This window comes from Brienomyrus brachyistius, chromosome 20, assembly GCF_023856365.1.
Source record: "Brienomyrus brachyistius isolate T26 chromosome 20, BBRACH_0.4, whole genome shotgun sequence".
In the NCBI taxonomy this organism is placed as follows: Eukaryota; Metazoa; Chordata; class Actinopteri; order Osteoglossiformes; family Mormyridae; genus Brienomyrus; species Brienomyrus brachyistius.
In genome coordinates this window covers 19,820,864-19,838,858 of record NC_064552.1, presented here as the reverse complement: position 1 = coordinate 19,838,858, position 17,995 = coordinate 19,820,864, and the positions used below count along the sequence as shown (strand labels likewise).

Here is a 17,995-nt window from a genome sequence, read left to right as displayed (position 1 = left end):
GCAGGTTTGACGGCACGATGAGTCAGTCTCAAGGCGGCGTACGATAAGCTTTGTGACAAAAACGTCAAGCAACAGTGTCCCTGCATCGGCCTCAGTCGACTGGACTGCTTGTATAAAACAACTAACCTACATTCAGCTTGATTTAACAAGCGTAGCACTGAGGATGAGAAAATTCTGAATGCCTAAGCAGCCATTATATCGGATGACAAAGCTACTGTGCCCAGCAGCAAGGTAGTGAATTCAGCTTTATCAAGAGAACAGGCCGAAATAAAGCCGTACAATGAACTGCCTCATTAGCGGCTCAGAGCAGAATGAGAAAAAGCTTCCCAAAGGCTGTACTGTCCTTTCTCTGTAAAGGAGACCTTTTGAGTTAGGGAGGAGGGTAAGGCCACCATCCATCTCTCGAGGCAGCACCGGGCGAGTCCTATCGATCTGCTCCCCCAACCCTCATTCTCAGCGGTCACTCCTTTCTTATTTTTCGAAGCTCGCCTTTCGCACTAAAATCAGAAAGTTTGCCCAGTTGTTGTTGTCACTGCAGAGTATAATGGATGGCTACATTTTTTTAACAACTCCCCAAAGAGCTATTTCATGCCTGCATATTTGGTAATGTCTCTTCCATGATTCGCTTTACCTGGGCTCTTCCGTTCAGCCCTGAAACTGGAAATCCCATATGAAGATGTAGTCCACCTTGAAAGCCCATCACACCAAAGAAAGTGGGGAAATGAGTCAGCTTATCAGCCTGGGATTTTGTACATGTATGTGTTGAGATTGTTGTGACCAGTAGGGCTATGCAGAGTTATAGAGCGACAGCTGCTTAAAGGATAAAGGTTAAAAGAAGAGTTACTCAGCACATTTAAAGCTCAAACAGACACAAAGTCGACATTAAATAACTTAAAAATAACTTGTTAAAACTTAGAAAGAGAATTGTCGGATAAAATGCCCAAAGGACGCAGATTTTTGAATTCAAGAAAGCCTTTGATTTTCTTGCCCATGATAAATGATGGAATGTTCAGCATCTCATACTCATAATGAAGAATCTCTATGCTCATTAAGTTGAGACAAGGAGCCACAGTCGGAACAGAATGTGGAGACACTGAGTAGTTCCCGATTAGTGAAGGAGTTAGACCAGGTTGCACACCCATGCAATTGTATACGGAACATGAAAGAAGGGGGAAGACAACTGGGGACTCAAGAGTGATGGAAGATACATCATCATCATCTTTCGACATCCTGATGACACCACACTTACAGTATAGTGGGAAGTTAGAAGATTTTAAAATACTTATGGAAAATACTAATGAAAAATCAGGAACAGAGCGAAGGATGCGTCTGCAGCTAAAGATGAAATTAGTGGCTATGACCATGGGAGTGGTAGATAACTTCTGTGTTGTTGGTGAAGAAATAAAGGTTATTGTCTTACACCAAACACCAACAACAAAAAATCCATCTGTTAAGAAACATGTCCCAAGCTGCTGCCGGATGTCAGATCTGTGACGAATGAACCAGACAACATCTTTAAATGTACTGATGTGTCTCAAAGAACTGTTATAAGATTTGGATATATAAAGTCTGCGTTGCTCAGAAAATGGAATTTGTGATTTTCCTTATACACGTGGAAGGTGGACAATGAAGAAGTAGAACAGGAGGATTTCTGAATGAACAGCTTAATCAAAAATGAAAATCAGCTTGAAACATCTTGCGATCAAATTCTTGGCATAATAGAAGAAAACCCAGTTCATTGTAAAAGAGTATAGTCCAGTAACACTTTACTTGAGGGGACACAAATAATGAAGTAGTGCATGCTTACTTAATGCATTAATTAACCAGTAACTAAGTGTTAGTTACATACTGATCCCATATTCCTTCATCATTAATCAAATGTATTTCATGCAGTTACTACAATCCTGTTTCCAAAAAAGTTGGGATGCTTTGCAAAATATACATAAAAACAGAATGCAATGATTTGGAAATCATATAAACCCAATTTTAATTGAAAATAGAACAAAATATTGTAACATGAAATGCTGAAACTGAGTAGAGAAAATGGCATGGGTATTGATGCCCCCCCATACCATCATGGATGCTGGGTTTTGAACTGTTCACTGATAACAAGCTGGATGGTCCCTCTCCCCTGTAGCCCGGAGGACACAGCGTCCATGATTTACAAAAAAGAATTTTAAATTTTCATTAAACAGACCACCGGACAGTTTTCCATTTTGCCGCAGTCCATCTTAAATGAGTTTGGACCCGGAGAAGCTGGTGGCGTTTGTGGATCATGTTTAGATATAGTTTCTTCTTTGCATGGTAGAGCTTCATTCTGCGTTTGTGGATGCAGCAACAAACTGTGTTCACAGACAGTAGTTTTCAGAAGTGTTCCTGAGCCCACGCAGCGATTTCTGCTATAGAATCATGTCTGTTTTTAATGCAGAGCTGCCTGAGGACTCAAAGATCACAGCTATCCAAAAATGGACAAGGGTTCTGGCCTCTCCCTTGCATACACAGATTTCTCTGGATTCTCGGAATCTTTTGATGATATTATGCACTGTAGATGATGAAATTACCACTTTTTTTGCAATATTACATTGAGGAACATTAGTTTTGAATTGTTGCACTATTTGCCCACACAGTCTTTCACAGAGTGTTGATCTCGTATTTGATATGTTGTCTTTGCTCCATTTTCAAATAAATATGGGTTATGCATTTTATATACATTTTACACAGTGTCCCAACTTTTTTGGAAACTGGGCTGTATATTTGTTCATGATTTTTACTTGAGTAGTAACTTTAGTTACTAAGTTACTTGTGCCCCTTCAAGTAAAGTGTTACCCATAATCCTTAAAAAAGCTGACGGTAAAAGAATGATGCCCAGCATAAGCAAACATGTCACTGGGAAGCCAAAAGGCCCAAATAGAAGACTGGACATTCTAAACATGCTTACAGTATCTTTGTCTATATCAATAAACACCGAGCCAAAACAGTATGGCCACCCCCACTTAAAGTGAATAATGAAAAACAGCTCATGTTAAAGTCTGGACTTGGAGCAGGGATTCCTATAGTGGGGGTTACAATACTCTGATTGATACGCAAGGAGTCGCAAAATGATTTCCAGAATATGTTTATAACATTTTTAAAACAAGAAAAAATGGCCCTTTTTCTTCCTAAATAACAGCAACTATTATAAGATCTGGATATATAAGATCTGGATTGTTTAGAAAGTGGCATTTTGTGTCATAGTGGATGTGGAAGGTGGACAGTGTTATTTTGGGGGTAGTTTGGGACTCATAGTTGACATGAGGAATGCAAAAGAAATGGGTAGTGATAGAGTTCTGTGTGATTTGAAAAAGGCCAAATCAATATAGCCAGGTGACTGCATGACAACATCCCCTCAACGGGCAAGCTTGTGGGCTGCTCACAGTCAGCTCTGGTGAGCACCTTCTGAGAGTGCATCAAGCCCAGCTGTATTTGACTTGCTGGCGTAACGCATCCCACAGATTTGCACATTCACACACATTTGCACGACCATTTACATGATATTACAGAAAATGCGACTCCTCAGATCAGTTAACCTTCTTCTGTTAATCTAAGGTACGGTTCAGACGGTTCAGACACTTGAACGCCCATTGTAGGACATGGTGGACACGGGGCAGCATGGGAACCCTGAATGACCTGTGAGTACACAGCCCCATACGCAGCAAGGCTTGGTGTGGCTGTCCTCTGACACATTACTGCTGTGATGACCATCATTATCATTACTTGCCATTTGTACCACTCAGGATAGCCTTCATTCACATCTTGCACTGATAGTCTGTTGAAGGATCATGGTGTTTCTCCTTAGGCCTCTCTCACTAGCTGCTCACCATGGCTGGCCATGAACACCCTGCAATGAGTCGCTGCCCCATCCTAGGTCATTTGCTGCCTTGTGTCCATAGCTTCTGGAATAGGCTCCAGACAGGACAAACAGGTATTTTATTCTATAGAAAGTGGCCAAAATTGTGGAAAGACTTAGCATTTTTGGCATTATCCTCTAAAAAGTACAGCAGGCATATATAGGTGGTAATGTTTATAAACGAAGAACATTACAGATATAATACATTGGACAATGCAATGCAAAGCAACTGAAGCAACTGGAATAAAGTTCTGAGATCTCTAGAAATGGGAAGTGTTTCTAGAATTTTGGCCACTAGCATCCAGTGCTATCTATATGGTCAGGAAACATTCATCTATGACTAAATTCAAACCCCAGGCAGCACTGTTCCTATAATCCTCATTTATCTGTAGCTTGCGTACCTATAGAGAGTAAAATAATGTCCACTTGTACCACATTTCTGCACTGGGATGCATCATCCAAGATAAAATCTTCAACTTGAATAATTGTTATTCCTCTTTCAAAGTTCTGCATATTGTTTAAAAAGTGTGTAAAGAACAAAAGAGCTTTTCTGGCAACTTGAGTTTGTATTACTTTGCGAGGGAAACAAACCAAAGCCAAATTGTGTTAGGAACTGCACTTCTGCCGTGGGTCATTTGTACTGTGAAAAATTCACCAATTATTTCCATGCTACGACACTCGTGACTCATGCATTATGCATTCGGACAAGCTCTACCTGTTGATGCAGCGTTGTGTTGTGTCTATAACTATACATCTTGGGAAGGTTAAAAAAAATCAGTTTATCCTTACAACAGGACACAAAGGAGCAGAGGAATGAGCTGTCAAGTGGCATTACATTAAAACGCAACTACTCTGCAGACCACCAAACTCTGAAACCAATATGGAAAATGGCATTCAGTAGGCCAATAGATAGGTCCTTTTCACTGATAAGATACAGTAATGACATTTACCAGATTCCATCTGAATATAGACACAGCAGATAGCCTGGTGTAGCACTTTTAACTGTGTTGGAGAATTTCAACTGAGATGCATCTTCATGAACCACGGTCTTCTAGCGTCGTTTCGTTTTTCTGGGTTCTACTGAATGATGATTTCGAGGAATTTGGCAAGCAAATGAGAATGTTTCCAAATCAGACTCTGTCTTCCTACACTATATTCTGTTTCCTTTGCCAGTAAGTCCAGTTCTTATGCTGGCCGATCATGTACACTAGTGACCAAAATTGTGGAAACACCTAGCATTTTTGGCAGTACGCTTTAAAAATGACTGCAGGAATACTGGTAGTAATATTTACAAACAATCAAAGAATGTGTACAAAAATATACACGGGACGATTAAATAAGTAACTGGAGTAACTGATATGTAGTTTTGCGATCTCTAAAAATTAGAAAAGTTTCTTCACTTTTGGGCACTAGTGTATGACTGTATAATATAAAGCAGAAGTGCCCCTACGTCACGGCAGCGTTTCAGCACACAGTGAAGTACTTTCTGATCCCTCATTTGCGCCAAAACACACAACCAGCAAAGCTATCAAATCTCACATCCATCTACTCTGTCGCACTTCTAGTCACAGAGTGAGCCTTCAGTCGGACCAGATATCCCAAATACATTTGACAAATCCCACTTTGACAAATCTGCTGAAACAGTATTATTGAGGATTGTTAAGGATTAAATTGTTTTAATTAAATTTAAATTGTTTTTTTAATGATGGTTGTCAGTCAGATGCATAGTAATTAACCCAAATCAGGCTAATCAGAGTCTGGTCTCTGTGTTTTTTTTGCTAGGCAGACGACATGGTTCATCTTGTTCAGCTGCATTTTCCGATTCATTAATGGCCTATTTTCCACCTATTATATATATAAATATTCATGATTTTTAAAAAATTTATTTACTTCTCTTTCACTTTTCTGATGCATTTACGAGGTGAATTAAATGCATTATGTAGTCTGGGGGATATTCAATAACTCACTAATGACACATCATTTTAGACTTGATTTACTTAGACAGGGTCAATATAAACATACAGCTGAACAGAAATATGAATGTTCTGTGTTCATATGAGATACAACAAATACGTTTAGCTTGAATATAATGTATATACTGTATTATATAATGTATAACAGCATAATGTTATTCTCAGTGAAGCTTCTATTGATTCCCTTTCAAAGTGAAGCATTGCGTTATACTTTTCCCCTTAGATCATTTTTGTGACACCGTGACCCTGAGTTAATCACCATTATGGGGTGTTTACAGCACCCCCTTGTTTGGCCCCTTGCTCTCCCACTAGTGTGTCCAGAGCACTCTGCCCCATCCAAGTCACGGGCTGTTTTTCAACTTTCCGAGATACAAGCGTGTGAACCAGACCCATCTGTGGCTCCCGATCTTGGTTTATATCAGACGTAAAACACTCAGCGCTGGCCAGGACAGCAGAGAGTGTCTCGGGACGGCAGTATTTCAAGAATGCCCTTGGCTGCCACCCCAGGGCACATTCCACCTCCTCACCCACCAACCAGCATCTCAGATGTGTCTACGCTGAGTGCCTTGGAGAGCTGCACTGTGAACATTCATACTTGACTGGAAACAAAATGGACACATATAAGGCTACTGCATCAGATACAGAGAATAATACATTTCACCGTTTGTCAATGTTTCTCACTGAGGTCCTCAGGGACCCACAGCCGGTCCACGTTTTTGCTCTTTCCAACGTCCCTGCCAGGCAGTCCCCTTTTTTATTCTCTCCTAGCTCCCTACCAGGAGCTCAGAGGGAGCAAAAACATGGACTGGCTGTGGTTCCCCAAGGACCGGATTGGGCATCACTGGTTTAAATCACTGGACATTATCCATTGATTATCCACATCATAGCTTCTCACCTGCCTGTTTATAAATGTCTATACTAAGCTATAACACATACTAAAAAATCTTCAAAAACATAAAAACTATGCTGCTAATTAAACAATTGGGGCGAGATGCTGGACTAGTAAGTTTATTATCATTGTCGTTTGATGTTGTCGGTAGTCTGACAGAATTTCCTTGTCACATTGAGAAAAATGCTTAGTTTCAGTTTACAGGTGTAACTTTGGGTGTACAGCCATGGTCAAGTTGCTGACAAGAAAGACCGAAGAAAGGTAAGGGTCTGTCAAATTTCAGATCCTTTCGAATGTCAGAAAGGTCGGGCAGTTTTGCTATGCAACTGCTGACCTTTCCGAACTTCACAATCTTCAGTTCCCACGGTGACAGAACAACAACACTTGTTGTGTTGCACAGTTTGCTCACCCATTACTAGTCTGCCCAAACGGAGTCAAGCATAACTCAGGTCCAGCATAATAGCCGCATGTCCTCATGCACTGTAATGGCAACTCAGTCTTACGTAACTACGGCTTACTGGGGATTGAAACATATCCTCATATTAGTTCTACTTCTGCTCTTATTTTTATTTATAGCCATATTAATGCTGCAAATGCAGTGAGAAGGAATGTTTTTATACCTGTGGAAGACTTTTGATCTGTATTATATATTGCAAAGTTAATTGCATCCAATGGTCGTCATAAAAGCCATCATATTTTCCCGCAGGCGATAAAATGATTCATTTGTTAAATAGGCTGTTAGATGGCGAAGGACACAGCCGTATAAATTGCCTTCCCTAATAATGTAAACCAGACGTATGCTCTGTCTCTTAGTTGCTTCTCACAGACATTGGTGCCCCCCACCCCCCACCCCAAGCCTTAAATCATCTTGTTTCCAGCCCTTTTTCCATTTTGCAGAACCCCAAACACCTCTCTCATTCTTGTTTGTTCCACTTCCCCAAATCCCACAATGTTCCCATTCCCTGTGTCCCTTGTCCAGTTTTAACTGCAGCACCTCTCACCTCTGGACCATGTGTTTATAAACACCTCTAAAGGAGGCAGGACAGAGCTGCTGTCCATCTCAGAGTCATGTGACCATCACAGCCCACATGCATTTCTGTAAGCTCCCTGTACATCTATGCACTACAGTGTAAGATCCTCAGTGATCTGAGCCCACATTTTGCTGGACCCAATCGCCCAAAGAGCAAGCTTCTCATGTATTCATCAGTCTATGAAGGACTGGCTTGTAGCTCTGTGAGCTGCTTGTAATCGGAAGGTTGCTGGTTTAAATCCCTGGCTGCAAGAGTGATATCAATGTCGGACCTTTGAGTTAGACCATTAACCCTAATTTCTCCAGACATACTGTCTGACCCTGGTCTCTGATCCTCACTTGCATGTCTCTCGAGACAAATTCGACTAAGAGGATTAGACATTTTAATGTGCAGGAGACTGAGGATAAAGATTACTGTACTGTAAGTCTTTGGTGACGCCATGATGTACAGTATCTAAGTACATAATGCTTTGAAATGCACTTACATAATTTCTTCCATATTGCTTGATAATGTTTACAACCAACAATAATGTTTTTGGGTCCTTTGCCAATACAACAGGGAACAGGCAGGTAAGAGAGAAGCATCCTGGAGGTGTCAATTCAAAACCGGTACCAAATTAACACAATACATATTTGAAGCTGTTCAGCATCAGGGCCAAAATGTGAGTGTTTTTCTCTTTACATAAAATAATCCTGTCCCCTTGTTTTACATGGCACTTAAAATGATTTTCAGCAGTGAAAATAATGACTATTTTAATCTGCAGTAAGACAATGGTACCTTTCATTAAGCAGCCGGTGACCTACCAGCTCTCAGCGCTATTTTATCTAAGAGATATCAGTGTTACAAATAAGGCCGCATATAAAGACAAATACTGGGTTTTGACTCTTATCCATGTTTTTCAGATCTGCTGGGAGTCCTGTATCTATATCATGAGACCATATTTTATGTTATTTATTTAACATCAGAGGTTTTTAAGGCTTTTCTGTGTCTGGATCTGCACGATGGGGCCAGGCGAGTCTCTGCTCAGGTGGCACGGCGAAGTGGCCCATTTTCGGAGCCTGTTTTTCCTGATATAGAACGGAGTGCGTCCTCTGTCCTCGGCTCGGAACGGGGGCGGTGTTTCTCCTACCGTTTGTCAAAGCGGCCTGAACAGCAGACATACACAGAGAGGGCTGCACCACCCAGAGATGCCCAGAATGCCCGTCTGATATGCAGAGGAATATGGGGAGTCAAAACAATTCCAATTTCCTGCGCAGTTAGTAATAAGGCCAACACTCCGTTGTGTCAGGAATCTGGGCCTGTGTTCAGAAGGTCATAGGTTCAAATCCCGTGGATGACAGTGTTATCGTATCGCTGTTGGACCCTTCAGCACCTGCTAAGCAAAAGAAAAAAACATTAAAATAGCAAGGTTGAGAATACTTACGCGGAACATGAGTACTTCTCAATCCCTTTGTGGTCCAGATGCTCCTGTGCCTGTGAGCATTAACAGCAGATCTCCTGATCTTCAGAGTGCAGCCTCTTCACTGCACGTCCTCACGGGCTCCTTAGAAAAACACCCCCCTGGGCAGCTTTACCCCATGTTCTGAATGTGCTATTCCATTCCCCATATCTGCAGTGCCTCACACTGAAATGTCACAATCGCAGGGCCTCAGCAGAACAGTCACATGTCTGTGGGCCCTTGAGCAAGACCCTTAAACCCCAGCTCCAGGGATCCACGTTGGCTGACTCTGTGCTGTGGCCCCCAAGCTATGGAGAACAAGATGAGGTAGAAAAAGCAAAGCTTTCCAATGTACCTGTAAATAAATATTGTCATACAGCTGTATTTGCACAAAGTCACACTGCACCGAAAGAGAACCTCCTGGTTTCACTCCTTTGAAACGTAAGATAGATCAGAAGGCACCCAAAATGTGGAATTACCTCTCACCTGATTTGCTGATATATTGCTTTAGTTAGCCTGTGACTTAAATATAATGAAAATGAAGACAAAAGAGTGATAGTTTGATTCTGTAAAATGATGCTAGTTTAGCATCCCTGCTACTCCAAATGTGTTTCTCCAAAGATAACAAACATTTAATCCTTTGCACAGAAGAGCCCAGGCCTCAAACAATGCAGCTAATCAGGCTCCCACTGTCGACCGCTGACAGTTCATCCCCCTCTAGTCCACCTGGATGCCTAAGGCTGCGCGAATCACAGGCTCCCACCGATCTCTGTGCTAATCAGGAGCTGATCTGACACCTGGATCATCATCAGGGTAAGTGGAGCAGGGCTGGGATTCGCAAGCAGTGCGAGGCGTACAAGTGCGGTGTAATAGGCGGTGATGGGAGCTGAAGCATATTATAGTGTCTCTAATACAGCTCTATCCAACACCCTGTGCTGCTCTGTACCCCTGCCCTACACCCTGTGCTAGTCTGTACCCCTGCCCTAAGCCCTCTGCTGCTCTGAATCCCTACCCTACACCCTGTGCTGCTCTGTACCCCTGCCCTACACCCTGTGCTGCTCTGTACCCCTGCCCTACACCCTGTGCTGCTCTGAATCCCTACCCTACGCCCTGTGCTGCTCTGTACCCCTGCCCTACATCCTGTGCTGCTCTGTACCCCTGCCCTACACCCTTGCTGCTCTGAACCCCTACCCTACACCCTGTGCTGCTCTGTACCCCTGCCCTACACCCTGTGCTGCTCTGAATCCCTGCCCTACACCCTGTGCTGCTCTGTACCCCTGCCCTACACCCTCTGCTGCTCTGAATCCCTGCCCTACACCCTGTGCTGCTCTGTACCCCTGCCCTACGGCCTGTGCTGTTCTGAACTCCTGGCCTGTGCTGGTCTGTAGCCCTTAGTACCTTTCCCACAATTATGACCAGGACAAGTAGTTGGAAGATGAATGGAATCAATACATTTAACATGAACCAAACTTCAATAGCAATTAGACGATTTCAGTATTTACCCATTTTCCTTGTATTTTTACAGTTGCAGTGTCTTATGGTTCAGCTTTGATTGAATAAAGCAGGCTTACTCATTGGCTAATAAACTGCTCAGCTTAGAGTACTAGTCAGTCAAATGATCAGACTAGAATAATTTCAGTCACGAGTCTAGCTAATTATCATTTAGCAGGGTCAGTTATTGGCCAAAGATCACATTAACTCATAAATCTATGCAACATTCAATCTGAAAATGGTGTGCGAAGTTTTGTTACGGTTTCCTGGTTGAAGCACGTTTCCTTGAAACAATGTTAACCATTGTGCAACATACTTTGAGGTATATTTTCTCTTGTTTGGTGGCTGTATCAGAGGTGTTACCCAGTCAGCAGCAATGTGTGCATACTTTAAACCCTGCCGAATTAGAAAGACGGTACCCACAATGGATCCTAGTCATAGTTGCACAGCAAGGTGTTCAACACACCACCATTTACATTTGAATGCTTCACCAGAGCTGAATGTAGCCCTGCTAAAGAATCATAGAGCAGGCACTGTCATTGGCCAAGAAAAGTATCTTAGATCAGGCTCAGTGATTGGTCATGTCAGTGACCACGACCCCCTCGCCAGTCAGTTTCAGATGTTACCAGTTTGCTGTACAGTCTTACCAATAAGTTTGCTTGAACTTCGACTGACCCCCTCTCATGCAGGAAGTGTTAAAGAAGAAAATTCCCACATTGGGATGGGGAGGAGAAGTTAAATATAGCCTAGTTGTGACTAAGGGCTATATAAGTCCTATCATGGCAACACTACGCATTATCGAGTGTGTCGTCAGGCTACCTCGGAGCCAAAGCAGCCTCCAGTTATTGCTGTCACTGTCGGGGGAGGGGGTGTCAGCAAGGGGTGACGATGTTACTGGTCGAATGAAGGACACCCTTAGTGCTGTACTTCACGGGGGCTTCGCCTGGATCACGTAGGAGACGCTGTGATGGCTACATGTGCTTGTTTAATTACTGACTTAGGCTAAGAGAAGCTGGTATAAATAGTGATAGGGCAATTACAGCTGTTTGTTTAAGGAACCTGCACTGCAATCTCCCAGGCAGCCGGCACTGCAGTTAAGTGCAATGATGCCACATATTAGGTTACAGATCATGAACACACTAAACAAATACAATAATAACGTCGAACGCTTGCTCGTGAGATTACTCCTAAGTGTTCAACACACATATAATGGCAGAATTGCAGCAAGGGACCTGTTTGGAATTTTCAGAGCTCACATCAGCAAACACGGGAAATCACAATTTCCAAATATTTATCTAACCCTGCTGTTACCATTTCAAGCATCGCGACCTTAAAAGTTCCCAGAACAACTTCAGATCCTTGAGTCACAGATCAGCAACAGCTACAAGAAGAATTTAAAGGAAAGAAATGAAGTGTTCAGTGCAGTTTGCTCAGGTTGATGGGTAATTGTTGGGGCTGGTGGTGGCAGTGACATTCATGGAAAGAGGGCACTTGGGGGACCTTGAGGAGGCTCCATTTGATCTGCCATGAGATGGGTGCTGTGGTTACCCTTTTAACCAATCAAAATCCTCCAAAAAACAAAAATCTCCTTCCAGAGGGCACTAATGTCGGAAGGGCACATTGTTAATGTAGGTTAATATTTCATGGATTCATGACATTTTTAAAATACTGTTCTTGGCCTAAATTTCTTGAAATCCACAAAAAGTACGTTCAGTGTTGAAGTGGTATACATCTAGATGCTGATGTCTTAGAGGCCACCCTTGTTTTTTGTGTGTGTTTTGTGAGTTGAATGTGACCCTGTCACTGCTCCTGTTGAACCTTGGACATTTACCTGATTGTGTTTCTTGGCAGGACACCAGCTCTGACATTACGGAGAGCTCTCTCATCCTCCCACCTTGGTTGTTTCAGTGTTGATTATTCAATAAAAGGCCATTGGGGGAGGGGGGGATTCCACAAAGCAGGATTTTTTTTCAGTAGCCAGATAACTAAAGCCAAATATAAGGATTGTCCAATACAAATATCACTAAACTGTCTTCCTGTTTGACAGTTTCCAAATTTGACTTAAGTAATCCATCTACACGGAAAGTTCCTAGATGCTGGAAGATCGTACATCAATTACCAATAACACGTCACCAGGAGAGTCAACCTAACTTCTAAAATGCTAGTAAGATATCATCAAAATCTGGCAGCTCCCTCCTTAGACGAAGACCCAAATAATACCAGATCGTCTTCGATTAGTGTCTTTTCACTCCATATATTTTGGGATTAAAGGCTTAAACGCTTCCCACAGCACAAGAGGACTCAGCAAACAGATGCTGCCAGCTGGACAGCAGCGGCCAGTGGAAAATCCCAGCAACACTCATCGTGGATCCTTTACAGATACAATCCGGCCACACAATGACAAAAGCTACCTGCCAAGAGAGCCCCTTATCTTTTATGTGTAGGGGGTGACAGGAAGCTGCCAGATAGCACAGCCCCAGTGGAAAGAGGTCCATGTATGGATACGGAGTGGAGAAAGGGAAGATAAGCAGGCAGCAGTTATGCAAACCATGTTTAGACGCTCTTGCAGGACAAGCTTCCCAAAACATATCCTCCTGTTAAATTTAGAGAAGTTATCATTCGCTAGTTTCTGCTATAGTCAGTCTCTCCGTGATCGGCAGGAAGTACACATACATAAGTGAGTATGGTGTCGTTATTGCATACGTTTATTTCACAAACTTAGCCAGACCTTCAGGAAAAAGATTTTACAAGGTCAAATAATTAATATGCAATTGGGCTGGGGGCTGCTATGACTGGGAGAGCAGTCTTGCATTAGGGACAGTGGTTGTTTTTATTTTAGTTAAACAATACCACCAAAATCAGTAAAATTCTTTTTCCTTTAAAGTGTTAATGTGTTTTAAGGAAAATATTTACTGTATACTTTAATAAACATTTTCACTTAACCTGACATTGCAATTTTCACAACAAAACAGTGACACGTACTGTTTGCGCAATCAAGTTCCGAACAAACCTATATATACACTATTATATGACATTATATGTCATATAATATGAATATACAATACAGAAATGTATACATTTATAATGAAAAAGGATTAAAACGTTTTTCAGAATGCCTTGTTAACATTAGTGTTTTGTATAATATTTATGTTTTGTATAATACTGCAAGTTCCTGTAAAAGTGTAATTTCAAAACTAAAAATATTCTAACCCATTGGTGGTGATATGATGATGAGTTATGCAGTTTAGGGTAAAATGGATGGATTAATCAAATTGTGAAGCTGCCCTTCGTTTGCAGAGACAGAATCAACAAATGTAAACAGACAATAAATGTTAATGAGTGACCCATATAAAATGTGTATTTAAAAAAGTCACCTGCCAATAAGATTGTGATTTTGCATCTTGCAGTGAAATTTCTATGGAATAAACTCAGGCTCGTCTCAAACAGTAATCAATACAAGGTGTTTAAAATGGTCAAAACACAGAGGATTTTTGTGCTTGTCACTGTGCAGAAGTGGATCATAACAACATTAATAGTTTTGGTTAGTGACTGTTTCTGCAATTTCGAGGTCACACAGGCAGAGGTAGTACTGACTATTCTTACTTATAATTATTGACAAAATACTGAACTTGAATAAAATGCAAAATTATTCAGGCACATGCTGTAGGTTAAACATTGATAATAATTGATCAAAATTATTATCTGTAAATTGCAGTGAACCCTTATGCTCATTGGTCATTATTATATTTATCCATTATGGTGCCGTACTGTCAATAGCAATCCAGCATTCCTGTTTGCAGGGCTAAAACTTAATTTTAATCCAAGTTAAACTTAAGTCAGCGACGTTTTTTAAAGAACCGGCACAAACGCAGAAAAAACTGCCAATTTACAGTAATATTGCCGCTTCCAGCCTGCTTCCCTGGGATCGTACCTTTCTCACGGACAGGAAAATCAATGGCAAAACGAATGAAAATTCCAAAATATGCAAGTTTCAGGTGAACTTCTCTGCACTTAAGAAACACAAAAAAGGCGGAGCTCCATATCTGTTGGGTTTAACCAATCAGAAGCAGGTTCCCCTGGTTACCTGGCAGCCACTGGTCCATTCCAGAGCTTCAGCCACCAGCTGCCAAACTGTAATTGACATTTGCATCTCCGTATCCTACACAGATTCATGGTGATTGACATGTGCTGAAAAATGTCCTTTTATTTCCTTATGAGAGCCCAAAAACTACTTTATGGCATAAAATGTCTCCGGATAATAATTCATCCAGAAGGGCTCTGCAGAGGTAGAGAAATCTTTCTGGTGACATGCTGACACATAATTACACAATATCACACAGTCACAATTATGTCAAATTTACATCTGGCCATTATGCTGAGCCTCAACGCGCCATGGAATATAGTGCAAGTGCAACACATCATTTCCTGCAGTCACTCAGGGCCTGGATTTCCATCAGTCTCCAGGCAGCTTTTCTAAGGCTTACAAAATATTTCAATTTTCAGGTTTCTGCTCAGAGTCTTGCAGTTCGTGCCTCATGCGTACAATAACATGTAATGGATCATACTGTATTAATTTTTGATTATTGCATTTGCCATGCACCATGTGTAACGCATATTTTCTTGGCTGAATAAAAGGCTATTTTATGTACTTAATGAACTGTACAGGTTGTAGACGTTTCAGTAGAAAACCTAAGAAAAAAAGCCAAATCTATATTTTTCATAGATACCTAGTAGAAGGAACTGCCAACATCCAGCTTCTTGTCTGATATAATAAAGACACAGATTCCATAGAGAGAAAAAATAGAAGCAACAAAATGAATTTACTTATAGATTCTTTTCTAGCATATAATAAATGGAGGAGGAGATGACTGGCACGGGATGAATGTGAGGCGTAGGATTCATGGGCGGAAGTGATGGAATCAGACGCGACTGCGAGCATGCGGCAGCAAGGTGACACGTGTCAGAATGTTCCAGGCACTTTGATCATGTCGTTTGGGCGAAGGGTTCGGAGAAACTGTCTCCTATGGATTTCCCTCAAATCCAGATGCAGCTATTACAGGTTAAACTGTAACGCAATGCATATACCAATCGGACCGATTCTCAAAAACACAGACGAGTCCCCATGACTTACGCACAGATAGATATCATCTTAAAGACCTCCGACTGAGAGAGGGTTAGAAATACAAGTAAAACTGAAAATTACTGAATGACAAGCAGGCCCGGCTTTACGGGGGGATAGGGTGGGGTTGGCCCACCCAGCCAAGAGGGGGAAGAGACATATAAAAATGTGTTCTTTACCTGAGGATATCTTTTTCCGTTTTATTTTTTGCAAAAATGTATCTTTGATTTGCGCACAAATGTAACAAAAATATAAATATTTTCAGACTATGTACATACAATCATGAGACGATCATCCAATCAGTTAACCTTGATATTTTTATTTGACGTTGGAGTCTAACCTTCACATTTCGGCGGTCACCCAGTTTGCTCTGTGCATTTCTGTAAGTGTGTCTACAAAGAGACTTTGCTGTCTGTACATAAACTGAACAGAATATCAACAACTATTTTCCATCTCATTTGTCATCTTAATTGTTCGTACCAGTTTTCGATCTTTTATTTTGCTAAACATTTAGACATTTTGATAGGTTGCTATAGCTAACTATATTGGTTAGCTGCACACACTAGTTAACTAGCTAGTCACAGGAGTTTAGCCTAAACTTACGAGATAGAAACGTAGAAATGTGTAGGTTTCTGGTACTGAAAAAAGCTACCACAGATAGTGTGAGAGCCTTTAATGTCCAGCTTAGTGGATCGGACTCTCACTCCAGTTCGGTTGATGTTTCTTGCAGTGATGATGTTGCTGGTCCGTCTCGCAGTGATATCGGTGTTGCCGGTTATTTGAACAGACAGACAATCTCCAGGCCAGCCGGTTCTAAAAAGTTATCCGCGGTGAGAAATCGGTGGTAGAGAGAGATGTTTCTCTGCTACGTGGTGTAAGTCTAGACCCTGGCTTGAATATTCCTTCAAAAAAGATGCTTGCTTTTGCTCTCCCTGATGGGTATTTAGTAGTCCCGCATGTCATGACATGCAGTATTGAAGGTTCAGTTCTATTCTGTGTATAATATAGCTTAAAAGTAGCCAATAAAGCAGCCAAGTTAGGCAGTATTTTGTGCAGAAGATTTATTTACTCTCTGAAACATCCTATTTTAGTAGGAATGTTGTGTACTACTTAAAGAATATATGATAGAGGATGATCCACAGACACGCACACACATGCAGGCACACACACACACACACACACACACACACAAAGACCCATGCATGCATACAAACATACACACATGCTCACATAACTACACTCATACGCATCTGCATACATTCACACACTGGATAAGATGTCAGATAGCTTTAGGGTGTACATGTTTGGAAATTAGGAGCCCCATAGAATGCTTTGCTGTCATAGGACTTCTGTCTTAAACATCAATTTTTTTATATGTAATTGACCCCCCAAAAATCTTCCTGGCCCACCCTACTGGAGCCGGACCTGGGGACAAGAGTTATTATATTAATTTACATTTTTAAATAAACAAAATATTCTGAAAGTAAGCAACCTGGTGTTGTGCTTGTGTTGTATAACTTATTACGCTGGCTTTCCTTATTATTTTAGCCTGTGCACCGTGTTCCTAATTACTCTAAAAGAAGCATTTGCTGGTGATATCGCTCCTTTCCCCTTTGTCCCCATGCAAAACGGCTCTCATTACACTCGTTAGCCTAACGAGTCCAGCGGTAGGCGAGACCCTTACCTGGTGCGCAGCGCCGTCACCGACTCACAACTCCCCCACTGGTGAAGTTGGGGAATTACGTGCTGTGCGCTCACCGCTGAGAGCAGGATCGCCAACTCACGCATCTGACATGACACTCACGCTGTCAGATTCTCACGCAAGAAATCGTATGGCAAAGCTATATTATTCCGTTTTAAGCCTAAAATTAGATATCAGCGTTGGGGTAGTTTGAAAACCATATAGACTATTTACAAGTAAATAAAACTGTTACATGTGTAAATTGTGTTTGTAGACTTGTCTCGAATTGAAAACCTACGCTGACCAGTTGGCAGACCTGTGAGGGATTTTTTATCTGTTTCGAATTTTATATCACAAAAGTCATTCACTATATTACTAATTATTGTTCACGTAGCCTATATCTTGCCCTTAACAACCCTCCTCCCGTTTCCCATCTTGGAGTGTAGAGATACAGCGACTGAAAAATAACGGGCATGTTGAACTCTCT

At 41.6% G+C, this 17,995-nt stretch overlaps 1 protein-coding gene across 2 annotated transcripts in view; it reads left to right on the top strand.

The window, feature by feature from the left end:
* The first annotated feature begins 13,226 nt into the window (after positions 1-13,226).
* The window catches only part of slc8a1a (solute carrier family 8 member 1a), a 122,102-nt gene continuing 117,333 nt past the window's right edge, over positions 13,227-17,995 (top strand). For both annotated transcript variants that reach the window (XM_048987403.1, XM_048987399.1), the window contains exon 1: positions 13,227-13,385. The gene's annotated coding sequence lies outside the window, so the exon portion shown is untranslated. The remainder of the gene's footprint in view (positions 13,386-17,995) is intronic.